Source organism: Rhinoderma darwinii, chromosome 6 (genome assembly GCF_050947455.1).
Source record: "Rhinoderma darwinii isolate aRhiDar2 chromosome 6, aRhiDar2.hap1, whole genome shotgun sequence".
Lineage (NCBI taxonomy): Eukaryota > Metazoa > Chordata > Amphibia > Anura > Rhinodermatidae > Rhinoderma > Rhinoderma darwinii.
The window spans coordinates 63,453,807-63,479,510 of record NC_134692.1 but is presented as its reverse complement, the minus strand read 5'-3'; the positions used below and the strand labels follow the sequence as shown (position 1 = coordinate 63,479,510).

The following is a 25,704-nucleotide window of genomic DNA, read 5'->3' as shown; positions in this document are numbered from 1 at the left end:
GGAGAATGTTTTTTTTTCCTGTGGGCAGCGTTGGGGGCAATATCTACAGGTGTTACATATGTACTGAGCTTAGTTCTGGTGTTGTATTTATGTTCTGAGCTTGGTTCTAGGGCTGCATATATGTACTGAGCTTTGTTCTGGTGCTGTATATATGTATTTATCTATATGATTTTTTTTCCCCGGAAAACACAAACAATTTAAAGCTTTAGGGTCTCAAAGTATGCTGCTTTTTCTCCTCTGTATGGCTCATACTGCTTTTACAGAAAATTCAAAACCATGCCAGATCTATGGCCGTCTAAACTGAAATCCGATACAGTGTCTTCAGAGTTCAGGGGGGGGGGCACACTCTGTTTACTGCCCGGGGCCCATGGTACCCTTAATCCACTCCTGTCGCCACAATTTTTCCTTCATTCATTTTTAAGGGTCCCACACTTTAAGTTTTAATCTTTTTATTATTTTTGTAAGTGAAGAACATTTTAGGGTTAGTTAAACTCTTATTGCAATAAGTTTCTGCTGCCTATATTTGTTTTTTACATGATTCATTTTTTCCTCATAGCTCTTTTCCACTGCCTTCCTATTACCCCTTTACATTTTATTTATCCACATTGGTTTTCTTCTGTTCCTAAACCTTTTATGCCCAGAAGTTGTGTTCCTCTCACAATAAAAATGTAAGAGGCTTTGAAAAATGTCCCATAAGTATCTGTAAAGCTGATCAAACTTTGCCTAAATATCCCATTTAGTATCTGTAAAACTGATCAAACTTCCTGCAAGTCCAATGTTTTTGGGGCTCCTCTACAAAACATCCTATTGAAAGACAAGTGGAAGTTTGATATATTATAGTCCCTATATCCTAGGTGCACCTAAACCTGCACCTTTGTTATTCTGTCAGGTCTTTCTGTAAATATTAAGTCCAAAAGGGTCCCTTATTAATGCAGTGTTGGTGCCTCCTAGAGATAAGGGAACCGTTTCATCACCAATCGCATTGGGTCCAAATTTCCCAAAAGCATCGGATTCGCCACAATTCGAATCTTTTAGGGGTCGTGGTGCACAAATTGTCAAAATGACAGCCACCGGGGAGCGCAGGCCTTCATTTTGCAGAATATATTAAAAAAATAAGATAAAAAAGAAATAATACCATACTCATCACCTCTCCTGATCACCTGTAGTGACGTGCCTGTGATTGACTGCAGCAGTCACATGGGACAGATTCGTCATGATGTAGTTTTGTTCCATGTGACCGCTGCAGCCTGTGATTGGCTAAAACGGTCATATCGGACAGCTACGTAATCTCACCTGCCGGCAGGGACAAGTCACTATGGGAGTCCAGTGAAGGTGGTGAGTTTTTTGTTTTTTTTTGTGGAATAGCAAATGCCCTTATTGCCTTATTTGACTCTCTGAGTCTGAAAGGGCCACTGGGGACATTCAATTTGCGGCAAATTTATTCGGACCAAAACAAATTTTAGGTCCATGGCTGACCCAAGTACAATGCGTTTTTGCCACAATTTTGCCGCAAATTGCAGCAAAATCCGCGACAAAACAGCATTGTGTATGCCCCGTAAATTACCTGCAGACATAAAGGTCACATGACAGTTCTTGTTACTGAGCTGGTCACATGACCGCAGGTCCTACAACAGCAGCAAGAGAGAAGACCGTGAGGTGAGCTGCTAGGTAAGTATAAGGGGATCATGAATTTGTTTAAGGGGTCTGGAGTCCGTGTTTAGGCGGTCTGTATTTAGGGGGTCTTTAATTAGGGGGTCTGGTCTGGGGGTCTGCATTTAAGGGAACTGGTCTGGGGTTAGTATTTAGGTGTCTGGTCTGGGGTATGTATTTAGGGGGTATGTATTAAGAGGGTCTGTATTAGTTTAGTGGGTCTGGTCTGTCATCTGTATTCAAGGGGTCTGGTCTGGGGTCAGTATTTAGGGGGTCTGTATTAGTTTAAGGGGTCTTGGGTCTGTATTTAGGGGGTCTGGTCTGGGGTCTGTTAGTTTAACACCTTCCCGACCGCCCACTGTCTTTTGACGTCATGCAGTGCAGGTGCTTAATCTACAGACACGTCTTTTGGCATCGCTGTTGATCAGGCTGATGAGCGCTCGTGTCAGCACTATGTGCTGCCCGATCAGCAGCCTGTGTCATAGTGACACAGTGTAATGTATTAGCGTACAGAAGTATGCTAATACATTACAAGTAAAAAATAAAGTTACAAATAAAGTTATCCCTTGATGGGATTAAAAAATGAAAAGTAACAAGACAAATAAATAAATAAAAAAAGTCCCAAAAAGAGTCTTTATTTTGCATTAAATTCATTTTATTGCCCCTACACTAAATAAAAACAAAAAACTACACATATTAGGTATCTACACGACCGTAATAACCTGAAGAGTTAATCTAATGGGTTATTTAGCGTGAAACGTGAACGGGATAAAAAATAGACTAAAAAACTATTCAGAGAATCGCTTTTTCATATATTCACGCCGTAAAAAATAAATTTTTTACCCCCAAACTGTGTGAAAAAAAATATACTATTTCTCTCGCATAAAACAAGGCCTCATACAGCCATGTCAGTGAAAAAAACAGAAAAATAGAGCTGGTCATTAAGGTCTTTTCAGGCCCGGTCATTAAGGGGTTAAGGGGTCTGTATTTAGGGGGTCTGGGGTTCTGTATTAGTTTAAGGGGTCTGGGGGTCTGTTTTTATGGGGTCTGGTCTGGGGTCTTTATATAGGAGGTCTGGGGTCTGTATGTTTAGGGGGTTCTGGTCTGGGGTCTCTATTTAGAGGACTGGTCTGGGGTCTGTATATTTAGGGGGTCTGGTCTGGGGTCTGTATTTAGGGGTCTGGTCTGGGGTTTGTATTTAGGTGGTCTGGGGTCTGTATATTTAGGGGGTCTGGTCTGGGGTATGTATATTTAGGGGGTCTGGTCTGGGCTCTGTATTAGTTTATGAGGGTCTGTATTAAGGGGGTTGAGTTCTGTATTAGTTTAGAGAGTCAGGTATGGGGTCTGCCTTAGTTTATGGGGTCTGTATTTATGGGGCCTGGTCTGGGGTCTGTATTAGTTTAGGGAGTCATGTCTGGGGTCATTATTAGTTTAGGGGGTCAGGTCTGGGGTCTGTATTTAGAGGTCTGGTCCGAGGTCTGTATTTAGGGTGCTTGTTCTGTGGTCCATATTTGTTTAGTGTGCTTGGTCTGGGGTCTGTATTTTCTTAGGGGGGTCTGGTCTGGGGATGGCAACAGTTTAGAAGGTCTGGGGTCTGTATGCATTCTAATTTATTAGTCTGTGTCCGGGTACATCGATAGGTCATCAGTATGAAAAACCGGTCCGTGCCCGAACAACCCCTTTAATGTATGGTCCTGGGCTTTGGTGTCTGAATTATTGTGTTTCTATAGAGGCTGGAAATGGCTGCAGAAGCAAGGAGCAAATATGTCTCATCAGAAGAAGTTGCCATACTTGTCTATGTTAGATGGAGCAGAAAAGAGAACGACAACCATCAGAGAAGACGTCACTTGTGAGTCACTGGATCTATAGAGGATTTGTCCCCTCTCCTGACATGTCTGTTGTAGGCAGGGCCAGCGTTAGGGGTATGCGACCTGTGCCTTTGCACAGGGCGCATCACTCCAGCAGGTGGAAGGGGGCGCTGTGTTGGCTCCCTTCCCCTGCTTGTTTCAGAAGCGCCCGGCGACTCAGCAGGCGCTTCTTCACTCAGTAGCGTCATTACCACCGTAGCAGCCATGCTGGAAATAGATCACTCTGTGTGTAATGAATCTATATAATATATACTTTTTGAATTGAATTACTGAAATAAATGTACTTTTTGATGATATTCTAATTCATTGAGAAGGACTAGTAAGTTCAGTAGAACTGACAGAGGTCCACATATTGCAACCATAATATGAATGCTAAAATGCAGTTGCAATATTTTCCTCTGGAACCAAGCTAACTAGACAACCACCGTCTATATGACCCTCTACTTGCTAAATCAGAGGGCTACTGTATAAAGTAAGTCCTGCTCTGATGCACTCGGCACGATCATGTGTTATATGGTCACCCATTAATTTGATAGGAAGCCGTATACTACTACAGTTCCCCTATATATTGTGTAAACAAATGTAACCCTCCCCGAGGATATCTACTAGACAACTTTTTCTTATATAATTAGCTCATTTAATTGGATTCAAAATAAGAAATAGCAGCTTAAATGTTGGTTTCCCCAAACTAATGTTATGGATATTTATTAATAATAATTATTCAAGATTATAGTAAAATAAATCCTTTAAAAAAGAATAAGAAGGTGAAGGAGAATAACTGTATATTTTATCAACTACATTTAAAAAAAAATAATAATATATATATATATATATATATATATATATATATATATATATATATATATGTTTATACTGTATATCTTATGCTCTTTATATTATATTATATAATATTATATTATACTATATTAAATATATTATATATTCACTTGTTTTTTTTAATAGTTAATAGAAAATGATTTTTCTTTATTTAGCCCAAATTGTCATTCACATTGTAACAACGGTTCCTCTCTAAGTTTGTTATTTAATTAAAAACAGTAAAAAAAAAAAAATCTGCTACCTGCAAAATATTATTTTCCTTGTAGGTGTATAGAAATTTTTCGGGAGTGAATCAAAATTTGCCACATAAGCAGAATAAGACAAAAGAACTTAAATGTGTTCCATAGCTAACAGTGAAAATGTCAGCTGCATTTGTGCTATATGCAGACATCAGCAGTAACTCACACACATATATATATATATATATATATATATATATATATATATATATATATACACATATAAAAGGACATGTCTCTATAACCATTGCACATCGCACCCCGCCTGCAACAACAAAGATGGTCAAGGTAAGCTGCATTTAAATTTATTTATTTTAATTTATGTTGACAACATTTCATTCAAGTGCTTTAGTAATCATTAGTTGTCCATAATCCGTCATGGTTTAACATTTAATCTTTTCCATGTTTTGTTTCTAAGGCGTCATGCACACAGCTGAGCCGACCAGAGTCGTGTTAATGGGGACTGCATGGAGACATGCAGAGTCCCTGTGGCTCTGTTTTATAAAAGACGGGGGGCACTTCCTATGCCCCAGCATGTTTACCTTATTATGGTTAAAGAGAATAACTCCATAGTCTAGCATGTGATGGAGAATTTTTTTTATTTTATATTGCATATGAAAATGACAGAATAAACTCTGTATAAAATTCGATGCATATCGAAATACAATAGTGCCCCATACACTTGGAACGCATATTAAAGTTTTGTACAACTTAAAAGCTTAGAGGCTGTATGGAGCCATTATATGGCTGTGTGCATTAGGCCTTGTAAAGGGAAGTGTTTTATATATTTATATCTATGTACGTGTGAGTGTAGATATATATATTTGTCCCTCCAGAAAAGTGTATATTCCTCCCCTACCAGGTAATGACACACCCTGGGGGATGGAATCCATAAGCAGTGAACTAATCCAGGAAGCAGGAAGTTCCAACTGCCCTTCCAATACCAGGTAATGGTATTCCATGAGTTAGCCATGAGGCCCATGCCCTCCACCCCCTTGCACGTGCATCAGCATGTGATGTCACACAGATGTGAACGGGGGGTTTAAAAGGACAAACTGTCCCAAAGTTCTCTCTATTATTTCCTGCTCTCCTGCTCCCAACGGAAGCCCCTTCCCTCCTGGTCTGCTCTTGCCTCACGGCCCTTCCTGAGAGACCACACCAACCTTGGAGCAGATGAACTGCTAAGTATCTTCTCCCCTATACTCCCCAGTAACCCTTTCCTGCAGCCCCCACATTACCTGTACCCCTACCTGCTCATTCCCATACCCTTGGTCCCCCACACCCTTCTTGTTCCCTGTTTACCCTTGCTGCACTAAGAACCCTGCAGTTACCCTTGACCTGCACATCCCCAGGTACACAGAAACTCATTCCCCTTGTTTCTCCTTATCCCGTATTAACCCTTAGTGTATAGGGAAATTTATATTAGGAGAGAGTGGGACAGATAGTGAACGTGTGAGAATTACAAGTAACTCATGTGTATTGTATTGTAACGTAACTTCTATGTATGTTTAGGTAAGTGGGTGGCGATATAATTAGGATTGTGATACCATGTTTATACTGTACTACGTATATTGTGAGTATACTCAGTATATATTAATTGTTATATGTATTGGGGTATACTAATACTATACGGTGATCAGTTACTGTGTTCTGTGTTTAGTTGGTGTATTTTATATGTAAGTGTGATTATTGTAAGTAATAAATATTACCCTTTATTTACTATACAATTGTATTTATTGTACGGTCTTATTCCCTTGAGTAGCAGCAAAGCAAGTAGATTAACGTTAGTATAAGGAAAAGGTAGGGGGAACTAGGCATAACCCTACTGACACTGATTATAAAGGAGATAGTAATAGTGGATGACACAAGTAGATGAAACCCGCCATTTTACCAGCCCTTTTACAGGCCTGATAGTCTTTTAATTCAAATATTGCCTAAAATATAATGCATTGTTTTACTTACAGTAAACTCCTCTCATGCCACATTTCGAACGTAGAGTTAAGGCGTATGAATTGTGCTTTTAAGAAAAACATACTCTCAACGGTTTGCAAAAACCTCAGGCAATCATATGACTGTTTCCTATGTCTGCTATTAACAGTATGTTGACATCGAAGTTAACTGTAACTTTTTGTTTAATACAAAAATGCATATTACAGTATGCTATTGAGTAGAAAAAATATCCATATGTAAATCTGTCAAATATGTATTAAAAGGACACTCTTTTGGCATATGTTTGACCCATAACAACCTGGATACATCATAGTATACATTTAGATATACAAACGTATCCTTCTGATAAAAGCCAATAAATATGGTATAAAAGGAGCCTTGCCATTCCAGTATCTTCAATATTGAGTTACTGGCCATTTAAGGTGAATGATTGCGGGAGATGTTTTTTGTTGCATAGAAACATTAAATGTGCGTTTATCAATGAAACACAGTATCTACTTCCACTTTATGCTCATATAGATTTATTTAAGAAAATACTTGTTCTATAGAATTTGAGATTTGCTTTAGAGACTAAATATTTAAAATGTTCTTTCCACAGATTATTTTCTATGAGGGCAGAAACTTCCATGGGTCGCTCTCATTGTAATTCCATCAGAGAGGAAACGAAAACTGGATCTTGTATGAACATCCAAGCTACAGAGGACATCAGTACTTCCTTAGAAAAGGAGAATATCCTGAGTTCCAGCAATGGATGGGTTACAACAATGACTCCATCAGATCATGTCGCTTGACTCCACAGGTAAATGCTATACTTTTTTAACATGATTTATAGTCGAACTACATAATACAATAGTATAGTACACATGAAGAAGAAAGCATGCAGATCCTGAAGAGATATTGGCGTATTCTTAGTACTGATGCAGATTTGATAGATCAGATTACGCAATGGCCTTCAGACACATTCCGGAGAGGGAAAAACATCAGGGACAGAGTTATGCATAGTTGTTTTGACCCCATTGCACCTAAAGGAACATGGCTGGACAGACAAATACCAGGCACACACAGATGTGGCAGGTGCAAGGCTTGTGATTTTATTCAAAAAGGTGACAAGTTTAGGAGTGTCGTTACGCAATTGGAATATGACATTCGTGATTTTGTCAATTGTAAAACAGCAGGGGTGGTATATCTGATAACATGTCCATGTCCACTGAATTATGTGGGAAAAACGGTGCGGCAGTTTCGGCGCCGGATCAGAGAACATGTTGGCAATATTGCGAATTCTAGAGATACTCCTATATCCAAACATGTACACGCTACACATCAGAGTCGTGCAGAATGTCTTAAATTTCAAGCAATTGAACTCATTAGGCCTCCCAAACGGGGAGGTGACTGGGATAACCTCATACTACGAAAGGAAGCCCAGTGGATCTATAGATTGGCGTGCACACAACCAGGGGGTCTAAATGAGCAGACAAATTATGCATGTTTTATTTGAACATTCATTTAAACATGCATTTCCATGGCCAGTTTTCCCTTCAGGATAGCAAGAGACCCACATGGTCGTCATGACAGGTGGTCTCTTAATTATCAATGATCATCATGTGGGCAGTCTGGCTATGGTTCCTTATTCAGTAGTTGTTCCAATGACACCTTGTAGTGGGGTACACATTGATTTATCTACACAATATGTATTATCAGTGTAGTTGTTTTATCAATGGCAGTCCAGCTGCGGGTTTTGAGCTGATCCGCAACACTTACCCAAACTCTTAAATATCGATATACTCCTTCTTTGCAGTGGTGAGTTCCCGGCAGCATGGGCGACTTGATTGTGGCCTCTACTGCACCTGCGCGTTCGGCTTTTGATGCCGTCGATGTTGGTTCCTGGCTGTCAGCTGATGGCCGGGAGTCACATGGACAGGTGTCACGAATTCGATTGGTGAGTGTGTTTGGCTGTTTCGATTGGTGGTGCCGAGGACAGGGGGAGGAGTCAGATGCTTTAAATAACTCAGAGTCCCAGAATGAAGCATGCCGCTGACATCTATGCGAGCATGCTTCCGTGGATTACAGCAGAATACCTGCTGCTGAACTAAATATCGCTGGCATCCCTGGCCAGAGTGACCAAGCTACAGACCCCTGATGATGAGTATTGAAACGCGTTGGGTCGGTTGTGAATAGGAATTTTTTAGCATTGGGAACACTAGCATTGTTTGTATACCTCAACACTAGGAGCTTCCGGTGCGGTTATCACGGACTCTAGTGTGAATTAGGGTCAAGACCATTGTTATGCCCATTTTTCAAATGCTGATTCCGTATTGATATTCTTGTTGAACACTGAGCTATAGTAGGTTCACAATTGAATTAGAACTCAGAGTTTATTATTTAATACGTTTTTATACACACGGTGGGGCTTTTTCACAGTGGTGATTGTACCCCTGTTTTTAGAGAGTTATAAATAAATTTTATATTTTACTCATATATCACACCAGTGAATCCTTTAAAATTGTTATGTTGTGGGAGCACAATTGAATGTATCTTTGAAATACAGTGAATTCAGCTCCTAAGCTCCCCCTAGTGGCAGCATCAGGCATGCAGAATCTGATAATTTAATTAGCTGTATGAAGGGAAACTAATGATTTGGGGTAATGTATTAAAAAAAATTGACTTTATTAAAAGGGAAACATTTAAACCTAATACAAAACAAATGTAAGGATTTTCTGATAACAATATCAAATACATAAACAATTTGCTTTCTTCAACCACAAGTTTTATGTGAACACATTTTAACAGAAAAGTCTTAAATGCAGAATATCAGAATAAATTAGACACAAATATGGTGTATACTTTCACACTCTGATTATCTGTTGTCCTACAGCATCGTGGACCATTCAGGCTGAAGGTTTATGAGAGAGAAGATTACAAAGTTCAGATGATGGAGTTCACTGAAGACTGTCCTCGTGTCCATGAGCAATTTTGTTACAATGACATCCACTCCTGCCAGGTACATGATGGATATTGGATGTTCTATGAGGAGGCCAACTACAAGGGGCGTCAGTATTACCTGAGACCTGGAGAGTACAGGAGATACACCGAGTGGGGAGCTGGTAATCCCAGAATTGGTTCCTTCAGACGTGTCCAGTATCTGCATTGAAAAGTATATTTTATAGAATTCAGAAATGTAATACATAGATTAAAATAAAAGCACCCACAAGGATTCTGCATATAGTTATTTCTGGAAAAAAACATTATAACCACTATTAAGCATTATAACCACTATAACATAGGAAATGTTCCTTTTTTGTCTTTTTAGCAACGTCAATAAGAACATTTTTCTGAATTATGATCCTGTATATTGAAACACACCACTAAACTTTTGGTGATTGTTTATTCTTGAACAGCACCTCTATATAAATCAATAAAAATTAGAAAAATACCTTCAACCCCTTCAGGACCAAGGTCATTTTGGCCTTCAGGACCAGTCCCATTTTTTTCAAATCCGACATGTGTCACTTTATGTGGTAATAACTCTGGAATGCTTATACCTATCCAAGCGATTCCGATTTTTTTTTCTCGTGACATATTGTACTTTATGTTAGTGAAAAAAATTGGTCGATAAATTCAGTATTTATTTGTAAAAAAACGCCAACATTTTGAGAAAATTTGCAAAAAATTATGATTTTTCAAAATGTAAATGTATTTGCTAGTAAGACAGATCTTAAAAAATAGTTACTAGTTACCATCCCCCATATGTTTATGTGACACCATCCCGGTGTTCATGTGACTGGTCGCATGATCGCTGGGTGCCGTTACTGACAGACTGCTGCTGGGTCTTACTAGACCCAGCACAGCCCTATTAGTGACAATCGTCACTATGAGAGGGCTGATTTCCCCTGTAACTGGGGCTGCTGTGCAGCTCCAATTACAGTGGAAAAGATGGTGTAAAAGAAAGAAAAAAAATATAAAGTTCCCCAAAGGTCTTTTTTGACCTTTGAGGGACAGACCATAGAAATAAAAAAATAGTAAAGTAAAGTGCAAAAAAATAATAATAATAATAAATACACATAAAATACCCATGCCAAAAAACAACGTCCCCCCCGCCAATCATTGTTGTAACGTTAGCGCTGACCCAATGACCCTAATATAGACAGGTAATATTTTAACATTTACGGTAGACAATGACGATCACAAAAAAAAAGTTTTTTTTGGGGTAAAACTATGTTATTACCAAAAAAAATAGTTGAAACATAAAAAAGCTTATTTTTTTACTATTATTTTCAAACTTTATGAATAAAAATTCTAAAATAGCAAAAAGGATGTGTCTACGGAAAAAAACATTGCAAAAATCACGTAGTTAGCCCAACAAATAAAAAAGTTATAGCCATTTAACTAACACGTGCTAAAAAGGGCTAAACGGTGTCTGGTCCTGAAGGCGCAAAATAGCCTGGTCCTGAACTGGTTAATGCTTGAGGAGTCAACATTGTGTTAACAACTTTTAAGCACCATGCACTTTAGCACTCGGCGATGCCGCTCTGTAACTTTACATGGTCTGACACTTGGTGGCAGAGTATCTGTTGTTTCTAAACGCTGCCACTTTGCAATAATACCAGCCACAATTGATCATGGAAAATCTAGGAAGGAAGGACTGAATTGTTGCATTTCAGTACCACGCTGGAATTCAGTGAGCTATTTAGAACGACCCATTCTTTCACAAATGCTTGTAAAGGCAGATTACATGGCTAGGTACTGGATTTTATAATGATTAAAAGGTGCATCCCTATACTTTTGTCTATGTAGTTTATTTTCACTACTCTGGATCCCATGTTAACTATCTGCAGGGAAAGTAAGAAAGGACTATTTTGTCAGCTGTTAAATCTTCAGATCTATCCTACTATTTATATTCAACACCTACGTGACTCTTCAGCACCGACAAGTAACTCACAAAGCACAATCTGTATTTGGGCTTGACCCATTATATTAATTTTTCAGCCCTTCCACACATATTAATACTTTGAAAACTCCTATTACTATATTACCTACACAAAGAATGAAGTTATATTCTACTCATAGGATAAATGAAAATATAAAACTTTATATGTCTCCATAAAAATTAACAAACATGAGGCATTATGTGAGACAACAACAAATTGCTACATGATATAGTACATAATGAAATCACTGAATTAAATTGATATATCGTGTACACAGTAAGCAGCAATTGAATGAAGTCAGGGTCACATGAAATTCCTATCTATATTATATATGGTACATTACCCATGGTATACAAATGTAAAGAACACACACCGTGCAATGCCCCAACACACGTTTTGCATTCCTGCTTCCTCACAAGGAATCATTCCACTCCTCAAACCCATTTTAAATAGTGTATCCCACCCTCACATGACTGCTAATCAATCTACCATTGTCTGTTTGTGGTGCATTCAATGGATAATATCAGCGATGCCACATGCCGTCATCTGGCACAAACATTCTACAGTGCATGCGCCGGACATATAACGCGTCTGTGACGCTCCGTTCATGTGCAAAGCATGAAATAAGGCCAAAATGAGAGAGGGCATCACAAAAGTAATCTGGACATCCTTGCAGTTTTGAAAGTTTTCTGTGGTTGGACAACCCCTTTAACTGCTAACCAACCTTCCTCCTGAATTTGCCTCTAGTATTATTTCCACTCGCAGCTCACCATGCCACCCATCCAGACAGTCATGTCCACGCATCAATCAACAACTGTTCTACTACCCATAATTAACTATCACTCAATTCTTCCTTCCCTCCCACAAAGTATCCACATAAACAAAAATATATCCCAAGGATACAGAGGGGGAAAAACCAGAAAACCACAAAAACAAATCTAACTTCAACAAAAAAAAGAACCATGTACAGTAAAACGGTAAAACTTTTTAACTTGACCAGTTATTTTTTGCGAGAATATGGGATTATTCTTCTCTCCAAGGGTCCATCTTTTTTGTCCCACCTCCCACACCGATGGTTTTCAAATATTCTTTGACATTAATTAATTTATCTGCAAGGTAACATTGACTAGACAAAAGCTGTCATCAATATAAATCAGGCATGCAGACCTAAGAAGCAATAATGGATTATCATCCTGACATTAATGCTCAATAGATAGACATTTGGTAAAAGTTCTACATTAAATTAATTGTTCCTTGAGAGAAAACATAGATTGTAAACAACAAAATAAAAAGAAAAAACAATTGTGGTATAAGAGGCAAAGACATGAGTGTTAAAGCCACTGTGATTCCTGAGAAAAGAAGGGCCAGGAAAGACTATACTAAACTTCCAATTCTGTGTAATTCGTTATAAAGGAGGTTACAAGACACACATCTACAGCTATAACTATAACCATATACAATCATACACAACCCCGAAATGGTCACAAATGATCAGCAATAGATTAAAATGTTCATAAACATTTATATTTGTCCACTACCCTCGTTACTTCACCTGATCCAACACTGACTGCCAGGGTTTGAGGTAACCACTTCTATTTTTGTTTTCCCATCCGGCCAATTCTTCCATCCTACAGACTTTCTGCACCTTCTCTCTCTGAGGATAGGCCATCAATGTTTAGGGACTGGAAACTCCTTTTAAAGGGAACCTGTCACCAGCATTTTAGCTATAAAGCCAGCAATACCTGGTGAAAGTGGGTGAAAAATCATTGTCATCTAAGCTATAAATATGTTCTAAGTAAGCTCTGTACCTTTAGTATTCAGTTTTTCAGTGGCCCCACGACGTATGCAAATGAGCAGAAAAGAGTCAAATCTTCATCCGAAAAGAGTCCGATTTTCATTCCTCCAGCGTCTCAGAGTGGACTCCACCTCCTTCTTTTTGATTGACAGCTCCATAGCCAGTCAGGGCCGGACAGGTGGCGGCGGTGGACGGGGTTAAGAAGCTGCCTCCCAGAGGGAAAAATAATTACCATAAAAGGCGGGAAGAGTTTAAACGACTATATTTACCGACAGAGGAGGACTTCAGGAAAGAAGAGAACAGGAACGAACTCTGGACAGCTGCGGCCATTGAGGGGTCAGGCGAGTTTAACAGGTAAGATGTTGATGACAGGATCCCTTTAAGCCTACCATGTGGTAGGCTTAGATACAGGGCCCAGAAGACAGTAATCTTATACTGCATAAGATTACTGTCTGCTGGACCCGGTATCTAAGCCTACCTTAGGCTTAGATACAGGGTCCAACAAACAGTATCACACATGCACATTGGCCCTGTATCTAAGCCTACCATATGGATTAGGCTGTGTTCACATCACTGTTGCCCTTCCATTGAGGGGTTCCGTCTGAGTTTTCTGTCGGGTAACCACTCAATGGAACGGCAAACTGAAACCTTAGCTTCCTTTTCCCTCACCATTGATCTCCATGGTGACGGAAACGTTGCTAAAGGTTTCTGTTTGTCACCATTGTGACAGGGTCCCGTTGTTCTTGACACAGCCAATAGTGCAGTCGACTGAGAGGTTACCCGATGGAAACCTCCGACGGAAGGGCAGCGGTGATGTGAACAGGCCTTTACTAATGTATTTTTTTTGTGTTTGTGTTTTTTTTAAAGGTTCGGTCAATGGACTACATCGGATTCGAGGACTACTTCGATGACGGCTTTTTTTTATTATCAATAAAATGGTTAGTGAGGGTTGTAGGGTTTTTTTTATTTCAATAAACCTGTTTTTTCTATGTCTTTGTATTTTTTTTAAACTTTATTACTACCACCTTATTAATAGCTGCTGGCTGATTGACAGCGTCCATTACTTAGCCGGTGCAGAGACTAACACTAACCCCCATTATTACCTCGGTACCCACCGCCATCAGGAGTGACGGGAAGAGCCGTTTACGATCCAGTACCCGACCATCTGTAGTGATGGTCAGGCACTGGGGCAGGCTGCAGGCTGGTATTATTAGGCGGGGGAAAGGACAAACACAGTGGCCCTTCCCACCCTGGTAATGCTAGGCTGCTGCTGCTATGTTGTATCTGGTTGGTTATGAAAAATGGGGGGACCCAAATTCATTTAAAAAAAATAATAAATGAATAATTGGAAAGAACGATATGTGATTAGAAATCCCGTGGAATGTCTAATCACTGTCTAAACACTTCAGTATTGTTAATGTATTGGTATAAGACAGCACATAAGGATCTAACAGGATCCCTATGCGCTGTGTAAATGAATGGAGAGGAGTACATGATGCTGATTGGTCAGCGTCATACACTCCCCTGTACAACGCCCACTTGGTCTAAATTAAAAATACGCCCACTTGGGCATTAAGCAACTCATTAGCATAAATCTTAAAACGCTAATAAAGTGTAATGACGGGGTAGGGAGACAGACAGGTGAGCCCTAATCTACCCGCCACTCAGTCCCTGCCTACTTGCACGGCCCGTCCTAGGCAACGGCGTACAACTGGGCGACGGTCCCTACGCTCAATATGTGCACGACAGACAAACAGACAAGGGTACACAGAAGTTAAGGGAAATGGGGCAGTTGCCCACGGAAACACAGTGAGCAACAAGAGTAGCGAACAAGCCGAGTCAAACCAGGAGTGTACGAGGTACCAAACGCAGAGCATGAGAGTAGTCAGTAAAGCCATGGTCAATATGAAGCAGAGGTCAATAGTACAAGCAGCAGCAGCAGAGCCAGGAAACAAGCAGAATCACAGGCAAAGGAGGAGCAGGAAATGAAGGTATAAATAGACAGAGGGCGGGAGCTAGCTCCGTCTGGCCAAGCTGTGGTAGGCTCTCCCACTTCTCAGCCTCCCAGGCCGAGTGGTAGATGATCGAGTCACTCTATCAGACTTAGGAGCAGGTGCAGACTGATTAACCACGGGCGTCGACACAGAAGCTGTGTCTGGCAGATCCTTTACAGTACCCCCCCTTTTATGAGGGGCCACTGGACCCTTTCTAGGTGGACCTGGCTTATTGGGGAACCGAGGATGGAACCTCGAGCATGAACATCACGGGCGGGTACCCAAGTCCTCTCCTCAGGCCCGTATCCTCTCCAATGGACCAGGTACTGGAGGGAGCCTTGGACCATCCTGTTGTCAACAATCTTGGCCACCTCGAATTCTACCCCTTCAGGGGTGAGAACAGGGACCGGAGGTTTCCTCGAGGTAGCCAAGGACGGGGAGAAGCGTTTCAGGAGGGAGGCATGAAACACGTCGTGTATTAGAAAAGACGGGGGTAACTCCAGTCAGAAGGAGACAGGGTTAAGGACTTCAATGACCTTGTAAGGCCCTATATACCGGGGAGCAAATTTTTTGGACGTGACTTTAAGGCGCAAATTTTTTGAAGACAGCCACACCAGATCCCTGACCACAAACAAGGGGTTAGCAGAACGTCTTCTATCTGCCTGAGTCTTTTGTATGCTCTGGCACGCCTCTAGGTTCTTCTGAACCGGGGCCCAGACTGTGCACAGTTCCCGATGAATGACATCTACCTCGGGATTGTTGGAACCACCAGGTGAAAAGGAGGAGAACCGTGGATTAAACCCAAAATTACAGAAAAAGGGGGAGACCCCTGACGAGTTACTGACCCGGTTATTAAGGGAAAATTCGGCGAGGGAAATGAAGGAGACCCAATCATATTGACAGTCAGAGATAAAACACCTTAAATATTGTTCTAGAGACTGATTAGTCCTCTCAGTTTGGCCATTAGTTTCAGGATGGAAGGCAGAGGAGAAGGACAGATCAATCTCCAACTTTTTACAGAAAGCTCTCCAAAACAATGAAACAAATTGTACCCCTCTGTCAGAAATTATATTGACAGGAACTCCATGGAGACGCAGGATGTGTTTGACAAACAAGGTAGCTAACGTCTTAGCATTGGGTAGTTTCTTGAGGGGCACAAAGTGGCACATCTTACTGAAGGGGTCTACTACAACCCACACCACCGACTTGCCTTGAGATGGAGGCAGATCGGTGATAAAATCCATGGAGATATGGGTCCAAGGTCTCTGGGGAATGGGCAAAGAACATAGTAAGCCCGCTGGTCGGGACCTGGGAGTCTTGGACCTAGCACAAATTTCACAAGCGGCGACGTAGGCCTTAACGTCTTTAGGCAACCCAGGCCACCAATAGTTTCTGGCAATGAGGTGCTTGGTACCCAGGATGCCTGGATGACCAGATAGTGCAGAGTCATGATTTTCCCTGAGTACCCTAAGCCGGAATTGCAGGGGAACAAACAGCTCGTTTTCAGGAAGGTTCCCGGGAGCTGAACCTTGATCAGCCGCAATTTCGGAGACTAAGTCAGAATCAACAGAGGAAATCATTATACCTGGGGCAAAACACAAGCAGGATATTCCTCCGAAGGAGGGCTGGCCATGAAACTACGCGACAGTGCATCAGTTTTAATATTTTTAGACCCAGCCCTATAGGTGACCAAAATGTTGAATCTAGTAAAAAACAACGCCCATTGAGCTTGTCTCGGGTTTAGCCTCCGGGCAGATTCTAGGAAAACCAGATTCTTGTGGTCGGTAAGGACCATTACCTGGTGCCTAGCCCCCTCCAAGAAGTGGCGCCACTCTGCAAATGCCCATTTAATGGCTAAGAGTTCGCGGTTGCCAATGTCATAGTTATTCTCAGTGGGCGAGAACTTCCTGGAGAAGTAGGGACAGGGACGGAGATGGGTGAGGGACCTGGTACCCTGGGACAAGACAGCACCCACTCCCACCTCGGAGGCGTCAACCTCCACGATGAATGGCTCCATTTGGTTAGGCTGAATCAGCACTGGGGCCGAGATAAAGCACTTCTTAAGGACCTCAAAAGCCTGGACAGCCTCTGGAGGCAGTGGTGGAGATCAGCACCTTTGCGAGTAAGATCCGTAAGAGGCTTAGCGATGACCGAGAAGTTAGCAATAAATCTCCTGTAATAATTAGCAAACCCCAGGAAGCACTGTAACGCCTTCAGGGAGGCAGGTTGGACCCATTCAGCCACAGCCTGAACCTTGGCAGGGTCCATGCGGAATTCATGAGGAGTGAGGATTTGACCCAAAAATGGTATCTCCTGCACCCCAAACACACATTTTTCGGTTTTAGCAAACAGTTTGTTTTCCAGAAAGGCCTGGAGCACCTTCCTGACATGCTCAATGTGGGAGGACCAGTCCTTGGAAAACACAAGTATGTCATCAAGGTACACTACAAGAAATACCCCCAGGTAGTCTCTTAAAATCTCATTTATGAAATTCTGGAAGACCGCAGGAGCATTAAAGGAACAGTGTCATGGCAAATAATTTTTTAATATGTTAAAGATGTTAGTGCTGTAATAAAAATGTTTATATTTATTTGTGTGTTTGTGTTTTACTGTTTCTTATTTTTACACTTTTTCTTCCCTATGGGGGCTGCTATTTTTTGTTCCATTTCTGTGTGTGTCGATTAACGACACACACAGACATGGAGTACGGCAGCCACAGTCCCATAGGGACTGTGAACGGCTCCCGTCCCATTCACGTCCGTGTACGGCGTCTGTGTGGGAACTGCGCATGCGCCGCTCCCACACAGTCCTATTCGAAATTGGCGCCGTCCGGCGCCATTTTCCTGTGGACCGGAAGTCGCGGCCGGACTGTAATATTACTACTTCCGGTCGCGGCTTCCGGACTTGTGCACATGGAACAGCGGCAGCAAAGGGAGCGGACGGGCCGGAGGGAGCCGCGGCGGCAGGAGCAGGTAAGCGATTTCAATGTATGTTAGTGTTTGTGTGTGTTTACTACTGTATGTAAACCTACTACACTGTGGGTTACCTCAAAAAATGGCGACACACAGTGTAGGAGGTTAAACCTTTCAAACCCCTCGTTTATCCCGGCACTAGCCAGGATAAAGGAGGGGGGGATGCTGAGAGCTCACTAGAGCGAGAGCTTTTAACCCAATGTTGCAATGCTGCAATTTTGGGAACTAGCTCCATCTAGTGACCAAAAATGGGTAGTATTATAAATTTGAAAAAATTTATAATATTTCCTGACTCGCGAAAAAAATAAAAAAAATTTGAACAATGTTTAATCACCCACACACTAAATGTTTAAATTTTAAAAAAAAAACATGTTTTTCGGGCGACACCATGCCTTTAAACAACCCAAAGGGCATGACGAGGTATTCGAAATGACCTTCGGGCGTGTTAAACGCAGTTGTAAAGGATCTGCCAGGCACTGCTTCGGGGTTAATTCCCAGAATTAATCAGTCAACACCTGAGTGTACATCCCTGAGACAGACACCAGCTTCCTCCACTCAGGCTGGCAGGCTTAGGAGTGGGAGAGCCTATCGCAACCTGGCCAGACTCAGCTAGCTCCCGCCCTCGGTCTATTTAAGCCTGCTCTTCCTGTCCATCTGTGCTTGTGAATTCTTTCCTTGAGGTTTCCTGGCCCAGCTACAGCTCCTGCTACTTTTTGATCCTGCTCCATACAGACCCCGGCTTACCGACTACTCTTCTGCTTTTCGCTTTGTACCTCGCACTCTCCTGGCTTGACTCGGCTCGTTCACTACTCTGTTGCTCACGGTGTTTCCGCGAGCAACTGCCCATTTCCCTTGCTTGTATTCCCTTGTTTGTTTGTCGTGTTTGTCATGCACTTACTGAGCGCAGGGACCGCCGCCCAGTTGTACCCCGTCGCCTAGGGCGGGTCGTTGCAAGTAGGCAGGGACAGAGTGGCGGGTAGATTAGGGCTCACTTGTCCGTTTCCCTACCCCCCCCACCATTACAAATTCACAAGCCCTATACCTAGTCTACCCTGGTCCCTGACACCATTATGGAACCCCGTGAAACCCTGGCTCAGCAAATGCAGGGTCTCTCCCTACAGGTCCAGGCCCTGGCTCAGAGGGTCAACCAGCCTGATGCTACCTTGGTAGTTCCCCTCACTGCACCCCTTGAACCCCACCTCAAGTTGCCCGACCGGTTCTCAGGTGACCGGAGGGCTTTTCTCTCCTTTCGGGAGAGTTGTAGGCTTTACTTTCACTTAAAGCCTCACTCCTCAGGTTCTGAGAGCCAGCGGGTGGGTATAATTATGTCCCGGCTCCAGGAAGGGCCCCAAGAGTGGGCCTTCTCCTTGGCTCCTGGCGCCCCTGAACTTTCCTCCGTTGATTGTTTCTTTTCTGCCCTCGGACTTATTTATGACGAGACTGACAGAACTGCCTTTGCCGAGAGTCAGCTGGTGACCTTACGTCAGGGTAAGAGACCTGTTGAGGAGTATTGCTCTGACTTTAGGAAGTGGTGCGTAGCTTCTCGGTGGAATGACCCTGCCTTAAGGTGCCAGTTTAGGTTGGGTCTGTCGAATGCCCTGAAAGACCTGCTAGTTAGTTATCCCTCTTCTGACTCCTTAGACCAGGTTATGGCTTTAGTGGTACGACTTGACCGACGTCTCAGGGAACGACAACGTGAACGTTTATGTGTTTTTTCCTCCGACTCCCCCATGATGCCTCCCGAAGTCCCGTTGCTTCGTTTCTCCCCTAAAGACTCAGAAATACCTATGCAACTCGGGGCCTCCGTGTCCCCTCAACAACGTAGAGAATTCCGCAGGAAGAATGGTCTCTGCTTCTACTGTGGGGATGTCAAGCATCAAGTAAACAACTGTCCCAAGCGTAAGAATGCTGTCAGAGAGCTCCCGCGTCTAAGTGATCATCGGGGAGGTCACTTGGGCGCACAGGTATTTCCCGTAAATATGAAACGTACTAAGATATTGCTTCCCTTTCAGGTCTCTTTTGGTGGTAGGTCTGCTACCGGCAGTGCCTTCGTGGATTCAGGGTCCTCTACTAATATCATGTCTGTGGAATTTGCTATGTCTCTCGCTATGCCTCTGATTGATTTGCCTAAACCTGTTCCGGTAGTGGGTATCGACTCCACTCCTCTTGCTAATGGTTATTTTACACAGCATACCCCTGTTTTTGAACTCCTTGTTGGCTCCATGCATTTGGAGCAATGCTCTGTACTATTGATGCAGGGATTATCGTACGATTTGGTTCTAGGTCTTCCCTGGTTGCAGTTGCATAATCCTACGTTTGACTGGAATACTGGGGAGCTAACCAAATGGGGTAATGAATGTTGTACGTCATGTTTTTCTGTTAATTCTATTTCTCCCCCTAAGGAGGTGAATACGCTACCCGAGTTTGTTCAGGACTTCGCTGATGTTTTCTCTAAAGAGGCCTCCGAAGTATTACCGCCTCATAGAGAATACGATTGCGCTATCGAATTGGTACCAGGAGCTAAGCTTCCTAAGGGTAGGATATTTAACCTTTCTTGTCCCGAACGTGAAGCCATGAGGGAGTATATCCAGGAATCCCTGGCCAAGGGTTACATTCGTCCCTCTTCTTCTCCGGTAGGTGCTGGCTTCTTCTTCGTAGGGAAGAAGGATGGGGGTCTTAGGCCATGCATTGACTACCGTGGCCTGAATAAGGTCACGGTAAGGAACCAGTATCCCCTTCCTTTGATTCCTGATCTCTTTAATCAGGTTCAGGGGGCCCAATGGTTCTCTAAATTGGATCTACGGGGGGCGTATAACCTTATTCGCATCAAAGAGGGGGATGAGTGGAAGACTGCGTTTAACACGCCCGAAGGCCATTTCGAATACCTCGTCATGCCCTTTGGGTTGTGCAATGCCCCTGCGGTCTTCCAGAACTTCATAAATGAGATTTTGAGAAATTACCTGGGGATATTTCTTGTAGTGTACCTTGATGACATATTGGTGTTTTCCAGGGACTGGTCCTCCCACATAGAGCATGTCAGGAAAGTGCTCCAGGTCCTTCGAGAAAACAAACTGTTTGCCAAAATCGAAAAATGTGTATTTGGGGTACAGGAGATACCATTTTTAGGTCAAATCCTCACTCCTCATGAATTCCGCATGGACCCTGCCAAGGTTCAGGCTGTGGCTGAATGGGTCCAACCTGCCTCCCTGAAAGCGCTACAGTGTTTTTTGGGGTTCGCTAACTATTACAGGAGATTTATTGCTAACTTCTCGGTCGTCGCTAAGCCTCTTACGGACCTCACTCGCAAGGGTGCTGATGTCCTCCATTGGCCCCCTGAGGCCGTCCAGGCTTTTGAGACCCTCAAGAAGTGCTTTATCTCGGCCCCCGTGCTGGTTCAGCCCAACCAAAGGGAGCCATTTATTGTGGAGGTTGACGCGTCCGAGGTGGGAGTGGGGGCCGTCTTGTCCCAGGGTACCAGCTCCCTCACCCATCTCCGCCCCTGTGCTTACTTTTCTAGGAAGTTTTCGCCCACGGAGTGTAACTATGATATTGGCAACCGCGAACTTTTAGCCATTAAATGGGCATTTGAAGAGTGGCGCCACTTCCTGGAGGGGGCTAGGCACCAGGTAACGGTCCTTACCGACCACAAGAATCTGGTTTTCCTAGAATCTGCCCGGAGGCTAAACCCGAGACAAGCTCGATGGGCGTTGTTTTTTACCAGATTCAATTTTTTGGTTACCTATAGGGCCGGGTCTAAAAATATTAAGGCGGATGCACTGTCGCGTAGCTTCATGGCCAGCCCTCCTTCGGAGGAAGATCCTGTTTGTATTTTGCCTCCAGGTATAGTCATTTCCTCTATCGAGTCCGATTTAGTCTCTGAAATTGCTGCTGATCAAGGTTCAGCTCCTGGGAACCTTCCTGAGAACAAGCTGTTTGTTCCCCTGCAATTCCGGCTAAGGGTACTTAGGGAAAATCACGACTCCGCACTATCTGGCCATCCAGGCATCCTGGGTACCAAACACCTCATTACCAGAAATTATTGGTGGCCTGGTTTGCCTAAAGACGTTAAGGCCTACGTCGCCGCCTGTGAGGTTTGTGCCAGGTCCAAGACTCCCAGGTCCCGACCAGCGGGCTTACTGCGTTCGTTGCCCATTCCCCAGAGACCTTGGACACATATCTCCATGGATTTTATCACCGATTTGCCTCCATCCCAAGGCAAGTCGGTGGTGTGGGTGGTGGTAGACCGCTTCAGTAAAATGTGCCACTTTGTGCCCCTCAAGAAACTACCCAACGCCAAGACGTTGGCTACCTTGTTTATCAAACACATCCTGCGTCTCCATGGGGTCCCCGTCAATATTGTTTCTGACAGAGGGGTACAATTTGTTTCATTGTTTTGGAGAGCCTTCTGTAATAAGTTGGGGATTGATCTGTCCTTCTCCTCTGCTTTCCATCCTGAAACCAATGGCCAAACGGAGAGGACTAATCAGTCTCTAGAACAATACTTAAGATGTTTTGTCTCTGACTGTCAATTTGATTGGGTTTCTTTCATTCCCCTCGCCGAATTTTCCCTTAATAACCGGGTCAGTAACTCGTCAGGGGTCTCTCCCTTTTTCTGTAATTTTGGGTTTAATCCACGGTTCTCCTCCGTTTCACCTGGTTGTTCCAACAATCCCGAGGTGGAGGTCGTTCATCGGGATCTGTGCACAGTCTGGGCCCAGGTTCAGAAGAACCTAGAGGCGTCCCAGAGCATACAGAAGGCTCAGGCCGATAGAAGACGTTCTGCTAACCCCCTGTTTGTGGTCGGGGATCTGGTGTGGTTGTCATCCAGGAACTTGCGTCTCAAGGTTCCGTCCAAAAAGTTTGCTCCCCGGTTTATTGGGCCGTATAAGGTCATTGAGGTCCTCAGTCCTGTCTCTTTCCGGCTGGAGTTACCCCCGTCTTTTCGTATACACAACGTGTTTCATGCCTCCCTCCTGAAACGCTGCTCCCCGTCCTTGGCCCCCTCGAGGAAACCTCCTGTTCCCGTCCTCACCCCTGAGGGGGTGGAATTTGAGGTGGCCAGGATCGTGGACAGCAAGATGGTCCAAGGCTCCCTCCAGTACCTGGTCCATTGGAGAGGATACGGGCCCGAGGAGAGGACTTGGGTACCCGCCCGGGATGTTCACGCTGGGGTATTGGTCAGGAGGTTCCACCTGCGTTTCCCCAGTAAGCCAGGTCCACTTAGAAAGGGTCCGGTGGCCCCTCATAAAAGGGGGGGTACTGTAAAGGATCTGCCAGGCACTGCTTCGGGGTTAATTCCCAGAATTAATCAGTCAACACCTGAGTGTACATCCCTGAGACAGACACCAGCTTCCTCCACTCAGGCTGGCAGGCTTAGGAGTGGGAGAGCCTATCGCAACCTGGCCAGACTCAGCTAGCTCCCGCCCTCGGTCTATTTAAGCCTGCTCTTCCTGTCCATCTGTGCTTGTGAATTCTTTCCTTGAGGTTTCCTGGCCCAGCTACAGCTCCTGCTACTTTTTGATCCTGCTCCATACAGACCCCGGCTTACCGACTACTCTTCTGCTTTTCGCTTTGTACCTCGCACTCTCCTGGCTTGACTCGGCTCGTTCACTACTCTGTTGCTCACGGTGTTTCCGCGAGCAACTGCCCATTTCCCTTGCTTGTATTCCCTTGTTTGTTTGTCGTGTTTGTCATGCACTTACTGAGCGCAGGGACCGCCGCCCAGTTGTACCCCGTCGCCTAGGGCGGGTCGTTGCAAGTAGGCAGGGACAGAGTGGCGGGTAGATTAGGGCTCACTTGTCCGTTTCCCTACCCCCCCCCACCATTACAGCAGTCTTCCACTCATCCCCCTCTCTGATGCGGATAAGGTTATAAGCCCCCCGTAGATCAAACTTAGACAACCATTGGGCCCCCTGAACCTGATTGAAGAGATCAGGAATCAGAGGAAGGGGATTGTAATGACAAGGTAGGGAGACAGACAGGTGAGCCCTAATCTACCCGCCACTCAGTCCCTGCCTACTTGCAACGACCCATCCTAAGCGACGGGGTACAACTGGGCGACGGTCCCAACGCTCAGTAAGTGCAAGACAGACAAAACAGACAGGGGTACACAGAAGCTAGGGAAACGGGGCAGCTGCCCACGGAGACACCGTGAGCAACAAGAGTGGTGAACGAGCCGAGTCAAACCAGGAGTGAGCGAGGTACAAAACGCTGAGCAGGAGAGTGGTCAGAAAGCCAAGGTCAATAACAAGCAGAGGATCAGTAGTACAAGCAGCAGCAGCAAGCCAGGAAACAAGCATAGAAGAATCACAGGCAAAGGAGGAACAGGAAAGGCAGGTATAAATAGACAATGGGCGGGAACTAGCTCCGTCTGGCCAGGCTGTGATAGGCTCTCCCACTCCTAAGCCTTCCATCCTGAGTGGTGGAAGATGGAGTCAGTCTCACAGACATAGCAGCAGGTGCAGACTGATTGCCCACGGGCGTCGACATGAACCTGTGTCTGGCAAATCCTTTACAGGGATACTGGTTCCTTACAGTGACCTTATTCAAGTTTCGGTAATCGATGCACGGCCTAAGACCACCATCCTTCTTCCCTACGAAGAAGAAGCCAGCACCTACCGGAGAAGTAGAGGGGCGAATGTAACCCTTGGCCAGGCATTCCTGGATATACTCTCTCATGGCTTCACGTTCGGGACAAGAGAGATTAAATATCCTACCCTTAGGGAGCTTAGCTCCTGGTACCAAATCGATTGCGCACAATCGTATTCTCTATAAGGAGGTAACACTTCGGAGGCCTTTTTAGAAAAAACATCAGCGAAGTCCTGAATAAACTCAGGTAAAGTGTTCACCTCCTCAGGGAGAGAAATAAAATTAACAGAAAAACATGACGTCATGCATTCATTACCCCATTTGGTAAGATCCCCAGTATTCCAGTTAAACATGGGATTATGCATCTGCAACCAGGGAAGGCCTAAAATCAAATCGGACGATAATCCTTGCATCACCAGTACAGAGCACTGCTCCAAATACATGGAGCCAACAAGGAGTTCAAAAACAGGGGTATGCTGCGTAAAATAACCATTAGCAAGTGGAGTGGAGTCGATACCCACTACTGGGACAGGTTTAGGCAAATCAATCAATGGCATAGCTAGAGACATAGCAAATTCAACAGACATAATATTAGCAGAAGACCCTGAATCCACGAAGGCACTGCCAGTAGCAGACCTACCCTCAAAAGAAACCTGAAAGGGAAGCAAGATCTTATTAGGTTTCATATTTACAGGGAAATACCTGTGCGCCCAAGTGACCTCCCCGATGATCACTTAGGCGCGGAAGTTCTTCCGGTTGCTTATTCTTACGCCTAGGACAGTTGTTCACTTGATGCTTGTCATCCCCACAGTAGAAGCAGAGACCATTCTTCCTGCGGAGCTCTCTACGTTGTTGGGGAGACACGGAGGCACCGAGTTGCATTGGT

At 43.9% G+C, this 25,704-nt stretch overlaps 1 pseudogene; it reads left to right on the top strand.

Moving 5' to 3' along the window:
* The first annotated feature begins 5,476 nt into the window (after window positions 1-5,476).
* On the top strand, window positions 5,477-9,692 carry LOC142656595 (gamma-crystallin 1-like; annotated as a pseudogene).
* Window positions 9,693-25,704: the final 16,012 nt, after the last annotated feature.